Source organism: Chinchilla lanigera, unplaced genomic scaffold (assembly GCF_000276665.1).
Source record: "Chinchilla lanigera isolate Chin_1 unplaced genomic scaffold, ChiLan1.0 scaffold00006, whole genome shotgun sequence".
Classification (NCBI taxonomy): domain Eukaryota; kingdom Metazoa; phylum Chordata; class Mammalia; order Rodentia; family Chinchillidae; genus Chinchilla; species Chinchilla lanigera.
This window is the reverse complement of record NW_004955407.1, coordinates 32,688,909-32,709,658: the sequence shown is the minus strand read 5'-3', so window position 1 is coordinate 32,709,658 and position 20,750 is coordinate 32,688,909.

Sequence of the window (20,750 nt, the reverse complement as noted above, 5' to 3'; positions counted from 1 at the left end):
AGGAGTTTGAAGAGGATATCAGAAAATGGAACAACATCTGCTGTTCTTGGATAGGCAGGGCCAATACACTGAAAATGGCCATACTTCAATACATACACACACACATATATATATATATATATATATTTGTATTTAATGTAATCCCAATCAAAAAAACCAATAGCATATCTCACAGAACTAGAGAAAATGATCCTATAATTCATTTGGAAGCAGCAGAGATCTAGAATAGCAAAAGCAATGCTGGGCAGCAAGGCCAAGGCAGGGGGCATCACAATCCTTGATTTGAAATTATAGTACAAAGATGACATCATAAAAACAGCTTGATACTGGCAAAGAAACAGACCCAAAGATCAATGGGACAGAATAGAAGATGCAGACACAACTCCAAATACACTCAGCCAACTTATCATTGATAAAGGGGCCAAACATGCTCACTGGCAGAAAGATAGCCTCTTTAATAAATTGTTCTGGGAAAACTGGCTTTCCATGTGCCAGAGATTAAATCTAGACCTATATCTCTCACCAAACACTAAACTAAAATTGAAATGGATCAAAGATCTAAATATAAAAACAAAAACACAATCTGTTGGAAGACAGAGTAGGTAAAACTCTAGAAGACATAGGTGTAGGCAAAGGTTTTATGAACAAAACATTGACTGTACAGGAAATACCACAAAGAATCAACAGCTTGGGTCAGATAAATTTAAAAAGCTTTTGCACAGCAAAAGATACCACCCATAGAGTGAAGAGACAACCTACACAATGGGAAAAAATTTAAGCAGCTACTCCTCAGACAAAGGACTAACATCTGGAATGAATATATATATATATATATATATATATATATATATATATATATATATAACTTTATCTTTTTGAGACAGTATTTTACTATGCAATTCAGGCTGGCCCTGAACTCACTTTGTAGCCCAGACTGCCCTCACACTCAAAGTAATACTCCTGCCTCAGCCTCCTGAGTGCTGGGATTACAGGCATGCACCACCACACCTGACACACATAATTTTAAAAAATCAGACCCCCCTCAAAATTTAATGACCTAATCCTAAAATGGGCATCTGAAATAAATAGAACTTCTCAGATGAAGAAGTACAAACAGCAGATAGAGACATGAAAAAAGGTTTAACATCGCTGGTCATTTGGGAGATGCAAATTACAACAGCACTAAGATTCCATCTCACTCCAGAATGAATAGCTATCTGACAGAGACCACTATGAAGTGGCTCTGAGCAGAACTGAATATTAACCAATTGGCTTTTCATATTTACTTGGGAGCTGTCTGAAGCTTAGGCACCTTGTCTAGAGATGGGCAGTTGACTCATAGTAAATAAACCTCTGTGGGTCTCTGGTCACTGCTGAGGCCTGTATTGGCTTGTAAAGCTGTGATACCTCAAAGGACAAAATAAGGCTACAGCTGAGGATGTCTGGCTCCAACCCCAATTAACCACAAGGAGAGTGCAGCTGCAGGCTCCACACTCCTACAATAAATACCAACCTAAAGATAAGGTAGTTCTCCTGATTGACATAATTTACTACTTGGGAAAATTCTCCCAAGGTCCTGCGAGATATCCTCCTTCTTTGTTTGAAAACCTAATAAATATGGGCTGCCCAGAAAAGTCTTTGGCTAACTCAGACAATGCTGAAGCTGTAATAGAGTTAGTCCCTCCTGGAGCCCTGAAATCATTTCCATTGTCTCATTTATTTAAGCCTTTGCCATCCACTCACTTGGGAGATTGTGGGCCTGATCAGCCTGCAATAACTTAGGGTTTTTAAACCTGATATCTGACAGCTATCATCAAGAAATCAATCAATAACAAATGCTGGGGAGGCTGTGGGGAAAAAGGAACACTTCTCTACTGTTGGTGTGAGTGTAAATTGGTACAAAGACTATGGAAATTAGCATGGAATTTCCTCAAAAAACTAAAAGTAGAGGTTCCATTTAACCCAGCTGTGCTCCTGCTAAATATCTTCCTGAAAGAGTTAAAAGCATCATCCCACAGTGATATATGCATACCCATACTTATAGCAGCACAATTTATAATAGATAAATCTTGGAAACGGTCCGTATGCCCATCAGTGGAAGAATGGATGAAGAAAATGTAGTATTTATACACAATGGAGTACTACTCTGCCATAAAGAAGGATAAACAAGTCATTTTTAGGTAAGTAGATGCAACTAAGGCCATAATGTTAAGTGAAATAAATCAGTCACACAAGTTTAAATATCACATTGCTTTTCTTGCTTGAGAAACCCAAAGGGTAAATAAGGTACAAAATGGAGAGTAAATGTGGGGAAATAGGTAGAACATATCTGAATGGGAAGGAGAACAAGGGAGATGGGAAATGGAAGGAAAGGAAATGAAAAGGGATTTAAAAAGAGGATGGCAGGGAGAATATAAGCAAGGCTTTTGTAAATGGGAGGAGGAAGAAGGGTTGAAGGGAGAGGAGGGGAATGGGAGAAGAACTAAGACATTATGCACAGGTATAGGCTCCTTATGATGAATATCATCATTATGCATGACAAATACAAAAGATTTTTAAAAAGATGGCACAGGGTCAGGGATATTGGTTAGTGACACAGTGTCAGCCTGGCAAGTGCAAGGTCCTGAGTTTGATTTCCAGTACAAAAATGAAAGAAAGAAAGAAAGAGAGAGAGAGAGAGAGAGAGAGAGAGAGAGAGAGAGAAGTCTGGGCACTAAAACTTCCATGTTGACCTATAACTAGGAAATTAATTTCTGTGAACTCTAACTCATTTCTTCAAATCTTCAGCCATATCTGCTAAATAGTGTTGCTGACTAGGGAATCTCTTTTAGTTTATCTCCCTGTTGTGGCAAGATGATCAAGTGACATGTGCCTTTTTGTCTTTTGCTGTTAACTAAGAACTTCAAAATGACTTCTGAATGTTGTCACCAATGCTGAAATCTGGTAAAGAACCAAGTGAATGAGTATCACTTGACTTTAAATAATGTTGAAAGAAATGATAGTTTTTTAAAAGATGTCTTCCAAGAGTGCTATCTTCACACTTCGATTAGCCAATATATGAAGGCTCAATATAATTTCAGAGGAGGTGAAGAGTCTATGACAAAAAGCCGGGAGACATTGCACAGTCTTTGTGCTTCTTTAAAACCGACTTCTTGATTCTGATCAGATTGCCATTGTTTTCACATTGCAGCCCGTTCATCTCAGCAATAGGAAACCAGTTGATTCTATCATTCATTATCTTATTCATTTACACATTAACAGCATATTTTAAAATTTTCATGGGCAGAAATCTTGTCACATCCATCTTGTGGTAAATTCGAGAGGACTAATATAACCTGTAAAATCATTCAATCATGCTGAACAAATGGGTAGATATAGTCATAAGCACCAAAAGGGGAAGGCTTCTCTTGCCGTTGGGTGTCACAGATCACTGAATGTGACATGTGACCTTTCACATATGGACTAAGTGAAGGTGCTCGTGGTAGGCCATGTGACAAATACTAATAAAGCTTCATTTATTTCTCTTTAACAGTGTGAATCAGATTGGATTACACTCCAGTGGACCTTCCGTTCCAACATAAACCCCAGGATAGAAACTGTTGCTCTAGAACCTTCCACAGGACTGAGTTTAACTTCTTCCTGGGCAGAGATTGGCTGAGGGAAATGCAGAATCGCTAGGTGAGGAGCAACCCAGCACCACAGAAGTTCACTTAGGGAGGAATCCGGGTTGTTCTACTCTGGAACCTCCACAATTGCCTTTTCCTTGGATCCTTAACATGTTACTCCTTTCCTCAACCAGCAAGCAAGCAACCAAGTAGAAAAGGAAGTGAGCAGTAAGAAGATCTAATTAGCTGAGCATGGTTGCACATGCCTGTTGGTGGAGACCACACTTAGGCAGCACTGAGCAGGCTTTAGAATGAATCAATTGGCTTTCTATATTAACTTATGAGTCTGTCCCAGGCCTAAGTGACTTGCCTGATGAGACTGCAGCTGGCATGCAGAAGCAGAACTCTCCATGCCAACGGTCATGGTAGAGACCTGTGGCACTGTGACATCTCTGAAGCTGAGGATGCTGACTCACTCAGAACTCCAGGGCGATAACTGCCAGCCTTAGAGATAAAACCGTTCTCTCATTAAGCAAAGATTTACTGCTTGGAATGTCTTTGTTCCATCTTCACAAGGCCTTGCTCACTTTCATGACCTTTTACCTTAGCTATTCCTTGCACTTCCCTGCACGCCTCCTGATATGTTATATACCCAATAAACAGTGGCCAGTTCAGAGAAGTTGGGGTCTTAACCACAAGAGCTCTGACCTTCCCGGACCCCCGTACACCATATTACTTTTGTCTGTTGCCTTTTATCCTTTGCTGTACATTCACCTACAAGATTGAGAGACTGGACAGATCCCAATATCTGTAACCCCAGCACTCAGGAGGCTGAGGCACAAGTATTTCTGTGAGTTCCAGGCCAGCCTGGGCTACATAGTGAGACCTTGAATCAGACAAACAAAACAAAACAAAAAGTGATAGGGTTATGAATTTCTGCAAATGACCTGGGGTAAGAGGTATATAAGTGGAGACAAAATAAATAGGAGCTAGGAAAAGAGGACATGGTGTTTCCAGCTGTTATGGTTTGTGTCTGGATGTTCTCCCCAAAGCCTCATGTAGTCATAGGGCAGGTTTTAGAGTTTATGACTGATCTATGATCCAATGCTAGGATAATGGGTGTGAGTGCTACACCCACCCTGGGGCAGGTAGTTTGCATATGCAAGGGAGAGAGAGAGACTGCTTGCTGCTGTCCTCCATTTTGCTCTTGTTGCCTTTGCTGTTTTCTGCTGCCATGAATGGTTGCTCTGTGCCATGTGCTGCTCTGCCTTGGGGCAAGCCAAGTATAGACTGAAGCCTCCACAAACTGCGAGCTAAATAAATCTTTCTTTCCTTAATTTTGGGTGTCAGGTATTTTGTCCCAACAACGAGAGAAGAGTAACTAAGACAGAATTTGGTACGAGAGGAGTGGGGTTGTTGCTGTGACTGTACCTGACCATGTGGTTCAAGAGCCTTTGGAAATGGCTTGTGGGAAGAGCTTGGAAAGGTTTTGGAGATGTCGCCTGCAAGAGTAGAGCTGGAATGCCTTTGGCTGTTCTGTATGGGAGATTCTGGTCAGGGCTCAGAAGACCAGAAGGCTGACAGAAATTCTGCTGGTAAAGACTGGGTTCGGCAGGTTTCTCCAGGGAAGAAGGACTGTATTTGTTGTTGGACTCCAGACTATGCGTGTTATGGCTCAGCAGAAAGTTTGTCTGCATTTTGTTTATTTCCAGAGACATTGTCTAAGACTGAGATTAAGGGCAGTACACTAATTAATCTGGTAGAAGAAATTTCAAGGCAGTTAAATGTTGAGGTAGTGGCATGGCTATTGTTGGGGGCTTTTAGCCAGATTTACATTGAGAATCAAGAGCAAAGAGCCCAGCAGGATGATTTAAAATGTTGTGAGCTTGGCCAGAAAGGAAGCTCCTATAAAGCTGTGAATTACAAAGATAGAGGTGAGGAGATCTCCACTGCTGAGAAGGAACAGGAGAGTGGAAAAGCTGGCCTGAGGGCATCACAAGAAGCAAGTCTCCACCCTTTGCAGCTTCAGAACTGCAAAGGTGACAGACCTTTCTTTGAGGAGAAAGCTTCAGAGATCCATGTTCCAGAATGGCGGTGGTGGCCGCATCAGGTTCCAGAATAGTGGCAGGGTAGAGAATTTTTCCTCAGAATTCCTCTGTGTGCCCAGCAATCCAGGTACTTGACCCTTATTGCTGAGAGAGGGGAAAGCTTGGCTACTGCTCCAGGTGGCAGCAGACCTCGGCATCATCCATGTGGCACTGGTTTTAGCTGCATACAGAATGCAAGAGTTCTGAGGTTAAAAAGGCTTCCATCTAGATTTCAGAAGGCCAGGGAGGCCAGGCAATGTGCCCCTGAGAAGGCAGTGTGTGAAGCTGTGAGTGTGAAGCAAAAGGTGCAGTGGGGTTTGGAAAAGTCAGTAACGTGGATTGTCCGATGAAAGCTGCAAGGAGGGAGCAAAGTGTGCCAAGAGAGAAGCCGTGGAAGCTGTAACCACTGAAAATGTCATAGGGGTGGACTCATGCAAGCCTTTTGGAGCTCACAATATGTCACAGATTGCTTCAGATGCTGGACATGGAACTACAGGACATAATATTAACCCTGCTGGATTTTGGACTTGCTTTGGTCCCAATGCTCTGTATCCCCCTGTTTGTACTTCTTGGAATAGTAATGTTTATTTTGTGCCATTGAATAGAGGAAATGTTTAACTTTTCATTTGTACAAGGGCTTACAGCTAAGAGTTTGCCTTACATCTAGAGGAGACTTGGGGTTTGGACTTTTCAGCAATGCTGAAACTGTTAGGACTTTGGCAGCTCTTACAAATGGACTAAATGCCTTTGCATAAAGGGAAGTGCATGAGTTTTTGGGGGCCGGGGCAGAATGTTATGGTTTGTGTCTGCATGTCCCCCTAAAGCCTCAAGCCGTCATGGGGTGGGTTTCTAGAGTTAATGACTGATCCATGGTCCAATGCTGGGATTATGGATGTGAGTGCTACACCCGCCCTGGGGCAGGGAGTTTGCATATGCAAGGGAGAGAGAGAGAGAGGCTGCTTGCCACTTTCCTCCATTTCGCTCTTGTTGCCTTCGCTGTTTTCCACCACCATGAATGGCTGCCCTGTGCCATGTGCCACTCTACCTTGGAGCCAGCCAAGTATGGACTGAAACTTCCACAAACTGTGAGCTAAATAAACCTTTCCTTCCTTAATTTTGGGTGTCAGGTATTTTGTCCCAACAGCAAGAGAAAAGTAACCAAGACACCAGTGGAAGGAATGGGAAATCTAAAGGCAAATCTAAAATCTGTGTTCAATTTGGTTGAGGAAGGCCTGAGACTGGCTATGTACTCACAGCACACTGCAAAGAAAGATGGTTTCAAGTGGCAGCCACGCCCCTTCCCAACCAGGAACCAAGTGTCTCTGAAATAGACACTGGGCCTGTTTGGTAAGATTATGAGTTCTGAACTTGACTTGACCTGGTTTGGCATCCCTGCTCTATCACAGGGCTCCTTCAGCACGTGCTTTAATCTTGTTTGCTTATGGGCTCTATAATGGCATAGATGTCATCGTGGTATGATGAGACTTAAATTAATTAATATATGGACAGAACTCTGTACAGTCTGGCCTCAGTAATCACTGGCTGTTTCCCCCCTGACTTGCTTATTTTCTGTTCCTGTGTTACCCGGACGGTGTGACACATGGGGTGGGCTGGAGAACCTAGTTCTGTTAGAGAAAGACTGCAGGACCACAGTCCTATGGAGCAAAACTTCAGTCTCCAACCTCATGTGGCCTGAAGCTTTTAATCTCCTGTACTCCCTTTAAACCTCTGCCCACTGCTTCTTTTTTCAGCAGATGTTCTCTCACCCAACTTCCACTTTCTTAAAAATGCAAGCAATCAACAGATGAAGTCGCAGCTCCCCATCACTGAGACCTAAAACTCACACGCACCTGGCCCTGTTTTTCCTCCTATCTCCTGGTAGGAAGGCTTCTCCCTCCAGACAGATGGCTTTCTGTGGATTATTCTTCCCTTCTCTCATGACTTCATCTTCTTCCTCTGGCTCCTTCTCATCCACAGTTCAGCTTCCTTGGATCTTTCCCAACGTCCACAAGCATCTCCTCCGTTCCCTTCAGCTGTCCTTTCCGCCTTCACTCATGGCCAGATTGAGTTACATCTGTCCATACCTGTTCTTGTTTTTTCACTTTCTCCTTATTCCTCAGCCCACCCATCTGGCTTTCTGACCCTACCACTTGTTTACCCTGTTCCTACCAAGATGCTCAGCTAATTTCTCACATTAGAAGCCATCAAACTCTATAGCTTTTATCTTTCTTGACGTCTTCCAGGCACCTGGTATCCATGATTTCCTGGCCCCTTCTCAGCATCTCCTGATTCTATGTTCATTTGCCCTTCTCTCTGTCTCTCTTTCTCTTCTTTGCAGTTTGCGGGAAAACACACTCCATGGCTTGTGACTTCAATGTTGATGTCCCTCACTGTTTTGTCCCATCTCCCCTTAATTGAGCACCCCAATATTGACATCTACTCCTTCCGTGGGTTCAGTTCATTGGTTATTGTTTATTCTGTGGCTCCCACATTCATCTTCAGCCTAGATTTCTCTCCTGATATCCACATTTTCCAACCACAAACGTACTGGAAAAGGAGGGAGGCTTTTATCTCCAACTATTCTGCTCCTCACTTCAGGAGCCTGGCTCCAGGCCCAAATCCTGTCCACAGCTAGTCGATAGTCCTGACCACAGGGAGCCTTTCAGTCTTGATCAAAGACAGTCTGACAAGTCTTGTGGGGGAAACTGCCTTCACACACCAGACCTGGTGCACAGCAGTATTCTAGAGGGCTCAGGCCTCCCCCCACCTCCAGCCTTGCCTGTGATTGTGTCTGTATTCCTAGCCCATTCGGAGGCCTGGCTACTGACAGTCTTGTAAAATCACTTGTCTCTACTTCCATCTTTCTGCTCACGTCCCCTCTACCTTTCCCCAAGTCCAGAAAGAGGCAGGGACCTTTTGCTTAGGTGCCGTGACAATGAGACAGCCCTCCTTGCCTGCACCTTGACCTTCAGCTGAGCCATTCTGTGGAGAAAAGGGGGCACCAGGGGTGGGCGCCTCCTTTTGCTTCTCACTCATTTTGTTGCAGTAAGGGAATGGAGGCTGGATGGTTGCTGTAGTTTAGCTGATTGTCCTACTTACTACCCAGACACATGACTGCTGAACACCATTCAGTGGGCCCTTTTTATGTGAAAATACATCTCTCCGCAACTGAAGGGAACTTTCTCATTTAATTTTGTGTTTGGGGTTTGTTGAGCTTCTTGGATGTGTGAGATTTGTAGTTTTCTTAAATTTGGAAGATTGGCCATTCTTTTTTTCATCATCTCCTTATAACAGAGAGAACCAAAACAAATGTATGCATCAGAAAATATTTTAATACTAAATTTACTGAGACATTATGAAATTGATACAAATTACCTTTGACCTCTACAATTACAAGTGGTGCTCAAAGTGGTAACCATTAGCTTCTAGACATTTATTAGTATGGTGAACTGCTGAAGTGTGTATACAATTTCTGGCAGGCTATCTATTTATCTATCCATCTATCTATCTATGAAGTTGTTAGGAGTTATGTCCATTCCAACCACTCCCCCCAAAGAAAGCCCTCCAAAAATAAGAACTGGACATGATGGTGCATACTTATAATCCTAGCATTCTGGAGACTGATGCAGGGGGATCACTGCAAGCCTGAGGTTAGCCTGGGTTAAAGAAGGAGTTCAAGACCAGCTTGAACTGCATGATGAGACCCTGTCTCAAGAAAAATAGGTATGTTCATTTTTTTAAAGCCATTTTTCCTCCTCTGACTTTCATTTTAGATAGTTTCTATTGCTGCATCCTGAAGTTCACTGCCAGTTTCTTTTGCAATGTTTAATTAACTATTACTCCAAACTCAGTCTATTTTTCACTTTAGACTTTGCAGAGGTAGTACCTCATCTGGAGGAATTTGACCAGCCTATTATTTTGTATATTTTTATGAGGCACAGAAAGTATGCATTAGCAATACACAAAAACAATATTTAGGAAAGAGTAAAGCTGAATAGGCAAGTCCATGGTTTTTGATTTGAAGAAGATAATCTGTTTATATGATATACAGGTCAAAAGGTGTTTCTTTGTTCTGTTGTTTTTCTTTAGTTCAAAGGGCACTTGAGTGATTCTTGAGTATGGTAACTGATATTTTCTTTAGTAGAATAAATTCTTCTGGGGTTGGAGGTAATAAAAGGTTACAAAACCACAACTGTAGGCTTTTCAGATTTCTTCCTCCTTGCAACTGCTGAAAACATAGAATTGAGAGCATGAGTCACAGGGAGGCAGTGGAGGGGCACGTGTACTTATGTTTTTCTTGTCCTGTTTTGAACACTTGCAAAGTTTCTTTGCAACTTCCAGAATAAATAAAACTAAAACATCATTCTAAACAGGGCCAGAGTTCTCATTTGCCAGTCCTAAGACATGGACCGGTCGTTGTCATCTGGCTTTGCATATACTGATGCTATAGATCATCCATCTGTGACCCTTTGGGTATCCTTTACATGTCTATGTACCTCAGCCCACAACTTCTAATGTGAGGGCCTGCAGTTTTGTTGGGTGCAGGCCAGAAACTCTTGGGAATTAATGTTCCCCTGGGACCAGCCTGTAACAATGACTGGTGACCAGAGGGTATAAATACCTCAGTTAATTCTGAGATAATTCTGAGTCTGGATAATTCTGAGTCAAATGCTCGACACCATCTTCCTGAGTTTTTCTATAGGATTGTGATTGATTTGCCCACTTTGCCCACAGGCTTCCCTTCTCTGCATTATCTCCTTTCTATTCTGGTGCTATCTCTGAACATCTCAGGGAAACTGCATGCCCTCAACCTTCACCTCAGTACTTCCCTCTGGGGAGAATTAAAGTAGGATTTGTGGGAATATGGATTATACGACAGCCTCATTACCCGCTCCACGCATCAAAAGCCCCACTCTGTCCTCTCAAGCAGTCAATACGATAGTGTGGGGAAAGTTCTACCCCTGTGCTCTCTATAATGTGTTTTCTGAGTACGACCAGAATGTGGCAGAACCCAGACACCCAGAATATGGCAGATTTGTCTCTAAGACTGTTGGACCACAAATCTACTGGAGCAGTTGGGATGCATGTTCCAGCTGTCATCAGGGACTGCTTCTGCTGATGTTAGGGTTTCATATCCACTTATCTCCACCACAAACAGGGCATTTTCCTACTTCTGCAAAAATAGTGTCACAATGACTAGTAAATAGAGTCAGAGCATGCCTTTTGTACTCAAGGGTTATGCATTCCATCAGGCAGTGGTTCTTTCACATGAGTCAGAGTTACCTCAGAACTTGCTATAAGATAGATTAAAAAGTAGACTTCATCTCCAGAACTTCTGAGCCAGTATGTTGGGGATAGGCCCTGGAGAGTGTATTTCTTATAAGTTTCCAGGTGGAAACCTAGTTTGCTGTTCCAGGGAACACACTTTGAGAACCACTGAGTTAAAGAATTTTCATGTTCTTCTTGCCACTGGTTTAGATGATTACATTTTTTATTGCCTCTATTTCTTTCGCGTGTTCTTCTAGTATGATATAAACCATTGTACATGTGATGATACCGTGTCTCATAGGCTGACAATGTTGTTTATTAGTGATGGTAGGATATTTAGAATGTTCTACCTGTATGTATCCTAACCAGCAGTTATCACATTATCAGTTCCTTAGTTATCAAAATATTAATGTAAGCACAAGCGGGAATTTTGTTCTTTTCAGGCATAGCACACAATATATCCAGATATATTGAAAATATAGTGCAGTTTCTATCAAAGGTGTGAAGTTTAGGAATTTTGAGGACACCTTTATACCCTGCTTGGTTTGGATGTGGTTTGCTCCTCAAAGGTCCACAAATTAGAGATTTGGTCCTCATTGCGCTGATGGGACTTTTACAAGGTGAGGCTTAGTGGGAAGTCGCAGATTGCTGAAGGCGCCGCCCTCAGGAGGGATTGAAGTAGTTCTCATGGGATGCTGAGTTAGTTCTCTCTAGGGCAAGTCATTCTAAAGCATGAGCCTGGCCCGTCTGGCTCTCCAACTTCCTGTCTGGCTCTCCAACTTCCTGTCTGGCCATGTGGTCTCCCGCTTGCACATGCTGTCACGATGACATTCACCTTTAGCCCCCTACTAGAGGGCAAACCAATGGAGCTGTGTGATCTTGGACTTCCAGCCTCCAAAACCGAGCTAAGTAAGTCTCTTCACACAGTAGTCTGCTTTCGATATTTTGTTATTCTAATAAAAAAAAAAAAGACTAATACACAACCATAAAGTGATTCACTTTGAAGCAAGAACTCCCATTGCTCCCTTGCCCCGATCCACTGGTGTCATGTTTCCCAGAATAAAGAGCAAGACTCCAGAGGAATTCATAGTTTGCAGCCCTTCTGGGAAGTATGGAAATTGATGCCGCAGTGCTGTGGGGAGAGAAAGGGGAAAGCCTGAGCTGGAGGCAGGACAGATGTGGCCAGCAGAGGCTGTCTCATAGGGCCACCAGCCAAGCGAGGCCACATGGTAGAGACCCAGAGAGCCCAGTAGGCTGGAGATGAGGAGCAGGAAAGCAGAGGAAGCCAGCTCTGGGGAGAAAGTGCTGGGGAGAAAAGGGCTGGAGCAGGGGAACCAAAAACACATCACAGCAAAGGCCCATTCAGTGTTGACTGAATGGGCCCCAGGCATCTGCCAGCTTGTGGTGCAGCAGAAATTAATCTCTCTCACAGACCTTAATGAGGAAATGTGCTACAATTTTATATAATAGAAACATTGTGCCATCCTGTTGCTATGTTAAAGAACAAGCTAGAAAAGAGAAGGTTGGCCTTTTAGGTTCTTACACTAGGGAGATAATAAGATGTTTACACATGCGGGTCTGATTTATTTCACTTGTGGTTATGGTCTCTAGTTGCATCCATTTACCTATAAAATCCTTGAGTTTATCCTTCTTTATAGCTGAGTAATACCCCATTGTATAAAAATACCACATCTTTTTTTATCCATTTCTCAGTTGATGGGCATCTGTGTTGTTTCCAAGATTTAACCATGACAAATTGCACTGCAATAAACATCTGTGCGCATATATCACTGTGGTATGATGTTTTCCGTTTTTCTGGAAAAATACCCAGAAGGGGAATAGCTGGGTTAAGTGGGACCTCTAATCTTAGTTTTATAATAGATATTGTGAAAAGGAAAGAAATTTCTCAAAGGGAAAGAACAACTGGGATGAGGGAAAGGAGAAAAGAAAAAAAGAGGGAAGGGAAAAAAAATATATATGTATGTACAACAGTAGTTGTTGGGATAATTGTACTGCTGATGTCTATTGGTTTATTGAAAGGAACAGTTAATGCCTAGATTTTTTTGACCAATTTTGCATGTTTATATCTGGTAATCTGAGCAACCAATTTGAAGACAACAACACGTAATATAACAACCGTTGTTGAATTCCTACCATCTTGTTTAGTGGAGCTCTGTATCATATCTATTTTTTAAATTATTTTTTATTCTCTTTAATTGTTTGGTCCATCTTGCATTCTTACATCTGGTAATCTGAACAATTTTGTTGCAGATAATAATATGTGCTATAACAACTATTGCTAACTTCCTATCATCTTGTTTTGAAATTCTATATCATTTTTATTGTTTTTATGTTGTTTTATTCTTGTCTTTGTTGTTGCTATTGTTTTTTTTCTCTTTAAAATAAAAAAAGAAGGTTGGAGGTAATTTTATATGAAATGTGAGCTAGATGGGGAAAAGGTCTTTTCAACTGACATGGATACCATTTTTCATGCTACCTTTATTACAACTCTTTCCCCTAGGTTTAGTGAAGAGAATAAATAAGGTTTTTTGGAAAAGTGTCATTTATCTGATGACAAATGCCACTAAGATATGTTTGTTTCTAGAAACCCAACTGCTTGATGCTTTGTGCATGAACACATCGGGGTTCTTCACACACCGCAGTCACTCAAATGTGTATCAGTGGACAGATGGACAAATAAAATTTGGAATATGTGCAGTTGGCCGTCCACATCCATAGGCCCCACATTCATGGATTCAAGTAACTGTGGATCAACAACACTTGGAAAAATAATTGCCTCTACACTGACTGTTTTTATACTGAATATTTCTTCCTTGTCATTATTTCCTAAGCAATACGGTACCACAATTATTTACACAGCACTTATATTGCATTAGGTATTACAAGTAATCTAGTGATGATTTGAAGTATATGGGATGGGGCTGGGTGTGTAGTTCAGGGGTAGAGTGCTTGCCTAGCATCAGTAAGGCCCTCTGCACTGAAGGAAAAAGCATGTAGGAGGATGTATATAGACTATATGCAAATACTATGCCATTTTGTATAAGGGACTTGAGCATCCATAGAATTTAGCATCCAAGAGGGTTCCTGGAACAAAGCACCCTTGGATACAGAGGGACGACTGTGTATACAACAACTATAAAGAGAGAACAAAGTACTGAAATATACTAACATGTAGAGGAATCTCTCTGAAACTATATGCTAAAAGTTAAAGACAGGCCACCCCTGAACATGACAGCTTCATATACTGATTATTTTGAATGGAAGGCAATTTTGCTGAAAGAGCTATCAGGTGTGTCCTTTTCCACCTAGAGGAAGCCATATGATTTCCCTGGAAACAGTTTTCCTCACTGCTCTGCTGTGAGAGGAACAACCGTATCACCATAGTCTGGCAGTTGAGCCTGAAATGGATGTGTACAAACATACTTACTCGAAGAGCCTTTACTTTCTGCTAGTTTTACCCCCGACCCCCTCCTCATTATTTTCTAGTGACTTTCCCACAACTTACTTTCCCTGATCAAACTCCTTTGTCTTGCCATGGCAGAAATACAGATGGTGCCAGAATGGGGCAATCAGCTGTTTTGAAGTTCCTACTATTGGCTGGTGTCTGTGTCGGGCACCTTGTAGGTGTGCTGTGGTTGGTTTGCATTTGCCTCTGAGCATTGCCCCATTAACCTTCTCTCTTGTAGGTGAGCTTGCTTTCTCACCCCTACCCAAATGCTGCTTCATCCTACTCATTCCACCCCAATCCTCTTGCTTAGCTGATGATCTATAGGTCACTGGGAAAATAGGCTACATAGGGTTTCCTTAATTTCCACCCCTTTCTTTGGTAGCATGTCTGTTCCTGGCCCATGTTCTCTTCTCTCCAGTGACAACCTCAGATGTGTCCCTCTTCCTGTTAAATGCCAGTCCCGGGCTCTGGGTCCTGACTCTCTTGTCCTTGCCAAGGGCATTAGTCCTTGCATGGATGCCAAAATTGTTTCTATCAAAAACTCAGCTGAGCTTAAAGAGCAGCTGATTCAAGTGAGGAGCTAAAACATGAAACCTTGGTCCCTTCCTGTGATGGAATAAACAGGAAAGGAGTTCCTCTCTTCCGTTTTCCCCCAGGGAGCTCAACTCCAGTCAGGAGTCACTTCAATCAGTGCAAAGGTGACAGGGAGCTAATTGAGGGAGGGATGAACAAAAGGCTCCTTTGGTTTTATGGACCTTCTGGCCAAGAGGAAGGAGAGCGGGGAGGGCTAAGAGTGGAAAAGTACCGAGTTCTGAGTCACAGATGATAAGAATGTCTTAAACATTCCTGCTTCCTCCCTTTCTGTGTAAAAGGAATCCTTGGCAGAGGTACCTGAAAAAGACCTTGGACAGGGAGATCTAGGAATTACAGTAGCATAGGTAGGAATACGGATGTGTGTATACTCGGATGAGTTCGTGGCTCCCTCTCCCTTCAGAGACAGCAATGCCCTGGCTGGGCATCAGGTCAGGAATGGGGAGCACACCTTCCACCTGAGGTCTGCCAGATAAAGCCTTGTGATTGCCTATGGTCACGTCTGAAAAATCACGCATAAGATTTCTTGGTGGAAGCTGGACTCTTCAGTTTCCTGTCTGCGGACCCCAGCTTGTTATGGTTTGGATATGATACATTCCTCAAAGCCTCCTGTGTTGGAAGTTTGGTTCTCAATGTAGGAATATTCAGAGATGGAGCTTTTGGACTGGATCATGAGGGTCTAACTTTGCTGGTGGATTAATTCACTGATGGAGATGACGGCAATATTGGGAGGTGGGAAAAGTAGCAGATGGGGCCCAGCTAAAAGGAGTGGATCATGGTGATGTGCCTATGGGGACTACATCTTATCCCTGGCCTCTTCCTCTTTGGTTCTCTCTTCCTCTACTTTCTGCCATACATTGAACCACTTTGCTCTACTACATGCTTCGTACTATCACAGACCTAGTAATAATGGAGCCAGCCAACCATGGACTGAAACCTCTAAAACAATGAACCAAAATAAACCTTTCCTCCTTGTAAGTTGATGGCTCTCAGGTATTTTATCACAGTGATGGAAAACTGACTAACATATACCTGAACTTGCACACCCTAGACTTTCTTACTTTCTTCCATGTACTGTCCTATTTTCTGAGCTCTAAAGTTTTACTTCTCAAAGGAGTTGGCTACACCTGCTGTCTGAACTTCCTCCCACTGTCCAATTCACCCATCAGCTCATTCTCATTGCTCTCCTTGCATGTCACTGTTCATAATAGTTTCTAATGTTTCCTTCTGTTTCTATGGTGTCAGGTATAATGTCTCCTTTTTCAACTCCAGTTTATTTAAGTTTTCTCTCTTCACTGATTGTCTTGGTTACTTTTCTCTCATTGCTGGGACAAAATACCTGATGCCCGAAATTAAGCAAGGAAAGGTTTATTTCACTTACAGTTTGTGGAGGTTTTAGTCCATACTTGGCAGGTTACAAGGCAGAGTGGCACATGGCAGAGGGCAACAGCTCATGGCAGCAGAACACAGCAAAAGCAACAAGCACTAAAAGGGAGGAATGGCCACAAGCAGCCTCTTCCTCTCCCTTACATATGCAAACTAGCCACCCCAAGGAGGGTGTAGCTCTCACACCCATAATCAATCAAACTCTAAAAGCCTACCCCATGACTGCATGAGGCTTTGGGGGGACACCCAGACACAAACCATAACATTGATGTAGGTGTTCACAGCTATAAACTTCCCAGTATTGCTTTTGTTGTAGATTTTAATATGTTGTGTTTCCATTTTCACTCATTTCAAGACAAATTTTAATTTGCTTTTTGGTCTATTGGTCATTTAGGAGCATATTGTTTAGTTTGCATATGTTTGTGCAATTTCTGAAGATCCTTTTATTAATTTCTAATTTTATTTCATGTGATTAGAAAGAGGATGGCTTATGTCTAGATGTCCCCCCAAAGCCTCATACACTCATAGGTGGGGCTTTTGGGAGTGATTGGATCTTGGTTGTGAGATATGGGATTAGTCCATTGGCTGGTTTATCACTGTTCTGGGTGTTGGTGATGAATGAATGTACTGAAGAGGGAAGAGCCATCCTGGGTGTGGGCAGCACCAACCAATTTAGTTGTAGCCTGGATGGAATAAAAAGGGAAAGAAGAAGGAAGGTGCACTGGCTCCTGCCTGCAATGCTATTGGCTGTTTTCCTCTGTGATGGCCCACCTTGCCTTGGAGCCAGCCCACTATGGATTGAAACTTCTACAATTGTGAGCCAAAGTAAATTTTTCCTCATTTAACTGTGGGTATTGGGCATTTTGTCCAAGCAATGGGAAAACAAGACAAATACATAATTTTAATTTTTAAAAACTTGCTTTATGGTATAACACATGACCTATCTGAGAATGTCCCACATACTGATGAGAAGAATTTTATTCTCTTGCTGTTGAATGAAATGAGCCATACATGTCTGTTATGGTCTGTGGAGAAGGACATTCTTTAGTTGCTCTTTCAATGTATTGCCTTAGGATTGACCAAACGTTGATTGTTGTTCCTTTCTGAGGATTTCATACATTTCCAGAGGAAGTCTAGCAAAAGCATTGGTGGAAAGGAAAAGACAGCAGTAGCTGCATCCTTGTGGAAAGCCCCGGGGTCAACACTAAATGCTTTGCTGAGATATGCCCGAAGGAATGATAACATGATGGCTAACTAGTCAAGTCTTGTTTATGTGATAATTGAGTTATATTGTCCTTGCTAAATGGGTTGATATCTTCCCATTTGCACAGCTGCTTCCTTTGTTCTTTCTCAATAAAAGGTTACTGAAAATAATATTCAGGGCTGTAGTCCAAGAGGCTGCAAGCCCCCTGATCCCAGAATTATGCCTCTCTTGATTTTCTTGTTTCTCTTACTTTTCTATTCATCCATGGGTACCTCGTTCTTGGGACCAGTTCACCCTGGACTTTGTTGATTTTTTCTCTGCATGATCTATCCATTGGTGAAAATGCAGTGTTGAAGCCCCCAATCATTATTTAATTGGAATCTATCTCTCCCTGTAGATCTACTAATATTTGCTTTACTTATTTTGGTGGTCTGGTATTGGGTACATATGTATTTACAGTTACTATATCCTCTTACTGAACTGATCCTTTATCATTACATAATGATCACTTTTGTCTCTGTATAATTTTTTACTTAATGTTTGTTTTGTCTGATGTAAGTATAGCCACTCCTGCTCACTTTTGCTTTCTAATTGCATGGAATATCTTGTACCATCCCATCACTTTCTCCCTTTATGGCTTCATTAGTTTCTTGTAAGCAGAATATGGCTTAAGTTTTGTTTTTAAAAATCTAATTAGCCCATATATATATAGAGTTGGTTTTTTTTTGTTGTTGTTGTGCATATGTGTGTGTGTTACAGGAGATTGAATCCAGGACCTTTATACTTAGCTACATCTCCAGCCCTTTGTATTTTTTATTTTGAGACAAATTCTTGCTAAGTCTCTAAGTTGCCCAGACTGGGCTTGAACTTTCAATCTTCCTGCTGCAGCCTCTCAGAATACTAAGATTACAGGTGTGTACTACTGCATTCAGCTCAATCTATGTCTTTTAATTGGGGTTTTAGTCCATGTATATTCAAGGTTATTCGTGATAGATAACTATCTGTTAACTATTTTATGGTTCTGCTGTATACTCTTTATTCCCTTCTGTCTCTCTTATTGTTAACCTTTTTGATAGGTTTTTCCAGCGCAGAGAGAAGTAAAATAGAATAAAATGTCTTTATTGTGGACGTGGAGAAGACCACAAAGAAAGAGAAAAATGTGGCTTCTAAGGATCCTTCGTGGGGCTCAAGGTTAAGTAGCCCCAGGCTGGAGGTGGGGTTTAGGAGGCAGACTGCCTGACATGGCAGACCAGAATTGGGTGGGAGTGTGGGAAAAGAGAACAGGATATTACAAAAAAGGGAAGTAGGAGGTTGTAATTTGACTCAGCCAAAGAAGGGTGGGGCTTAGTACATAGCCTCTAGTGAGCAGCGCCATATTGGCTGGAAGCCATAGTGACTCAGCCTGATACCGCATGACCTCCAGTGCCATATTGGCTGGGTGCCATAGCAACTCAGCAGGAATTACAGCAGGGCAGGAAACCAATCACTTTTAGGTTTGGGGTTTTCCATAGTGATGAGTTGTGATTCTTTTCACAGTTGATTATACTGTGCTTGGAAGGGACCTTTTTGCATTGAGTTTATTTCTTTGAGCTTCATGGATCTGGATGTCCTTATCTCTCCTTAGACTTGGGAAGTTTTCAGCTATTATTTCCTTAAATATGTTTTCTTCAAGTTTCTGTCTTCTCCTCCTATAACATCCATAATGTGAATTTGTGTTCACTTAATGATGTTTTCACAGACTATATGCTCTTCTTTACTCTGTTTTCTCTGCACCTCCTCATCGCTGACCGAGTTAATTTATTTATTTTTAAAATTTGTTTGGTACTAGGAATCAAACTCAGTACCTTATGCTTGCCAGGTAGGTGCTGTACCACTGAGCTGAATTCCCAGCCCCTGACTGAGTTAATGTAAAACATGTATGTTCAAGTTTAGAAGTTCATTCTTTGGCTTCATCAGTCTGTTGCTGTGGTTTTTAGTTGTATTTTTAATCTTCTCCCTCAGCTGCAAGATTTTTGTTTGGTTATTTTTTAGGATATCTCTCTTTTTGGTCAAATTTCTCTTTCAGATCATATATTATTTTCCTGATTTAACTGAATTGTTTGTTCGCATTTTTCTTGTACCTCACTGAGCTTCTTTCAGGCCATTATTTTGAATTCCTTTCTGAGGATTTCATACATTTCCTGTTCTTTGGAATCTATTATTAGAAAGTTGTTGCATTCTTAGGGGAAGGGGTGGTTATTTTTCCTTGTTTTCTCATGTGTTTTGTTTTGTTTTATTTTGTTTGACACAGAGTCCCCCTGTGCAGTTCAGGCTGGCTTTGAACTAACTATATAACCCAGGCTGGTGTCGGACTCTCAGTGATCCTCCTGCCAAAGCTTCTTGAGTGCTGGGATTACAGGTGTGTCCCACGGGGCCTGGCTACCTTTTAATGTTATTTGTGTCCATATGTTATAGCTGTACATCTAGTTCAGCAGTTGCCTTTTCCAATTTTATAGAGTTTAAATTTTTGTTTTGTTTCTTTTTTTTGTTTTTGCTTTTGTAGAGAAAGGCTTTCTGTGACTGGGTGCCAGGGTGCTGGCTGGGCATGCTGTGTTTGCTTTGATACTGAGCGAATGTAGATGTGCTGTTTTTGTGCAGTTTCTTCAGCCCTAATCCTCACTAGTGGTTTCTGCAGTTGTGCCAGTGGCCTAGTCTGAGGGCATGTGTGACCATGGTGGTGTGGCACCATTTTCCTGGAAGTGAGACCACAGTTGGACTGGCTGTTAGACCAGGCACAGATGCCTGCAGGTGCCATGGGCTGCTGGTTAGATAGCACAGGCTCTGGTGGGTGGCTTTCATCTGGTTCGTGCTGAGCTAGGCTTGGGCATATGTAGTGCTCTGGGCTAGGTGGTCATGCAGCAGGCTTCCTGGGGTTGTGTCAGCCATTGGGCTGGCTGTCAAGCCATCCTGGGGTGCACATGAGTGCTGCAGCTTAGTTGGCTATGCAGCAGAGTCTCCTAGGAGGGGGCTAGGTGGTCACTTGGCAGGCTGAGGGGCTTGGTTTTAGTGTGCCCCGTGGGCCCTGTGGTTTGGTGAGCTGTGTGGGGGTCACGGTGGCGACAAGGCAAGGATGTCTCTGGATGGCTGCTGGGCAAGTTTGG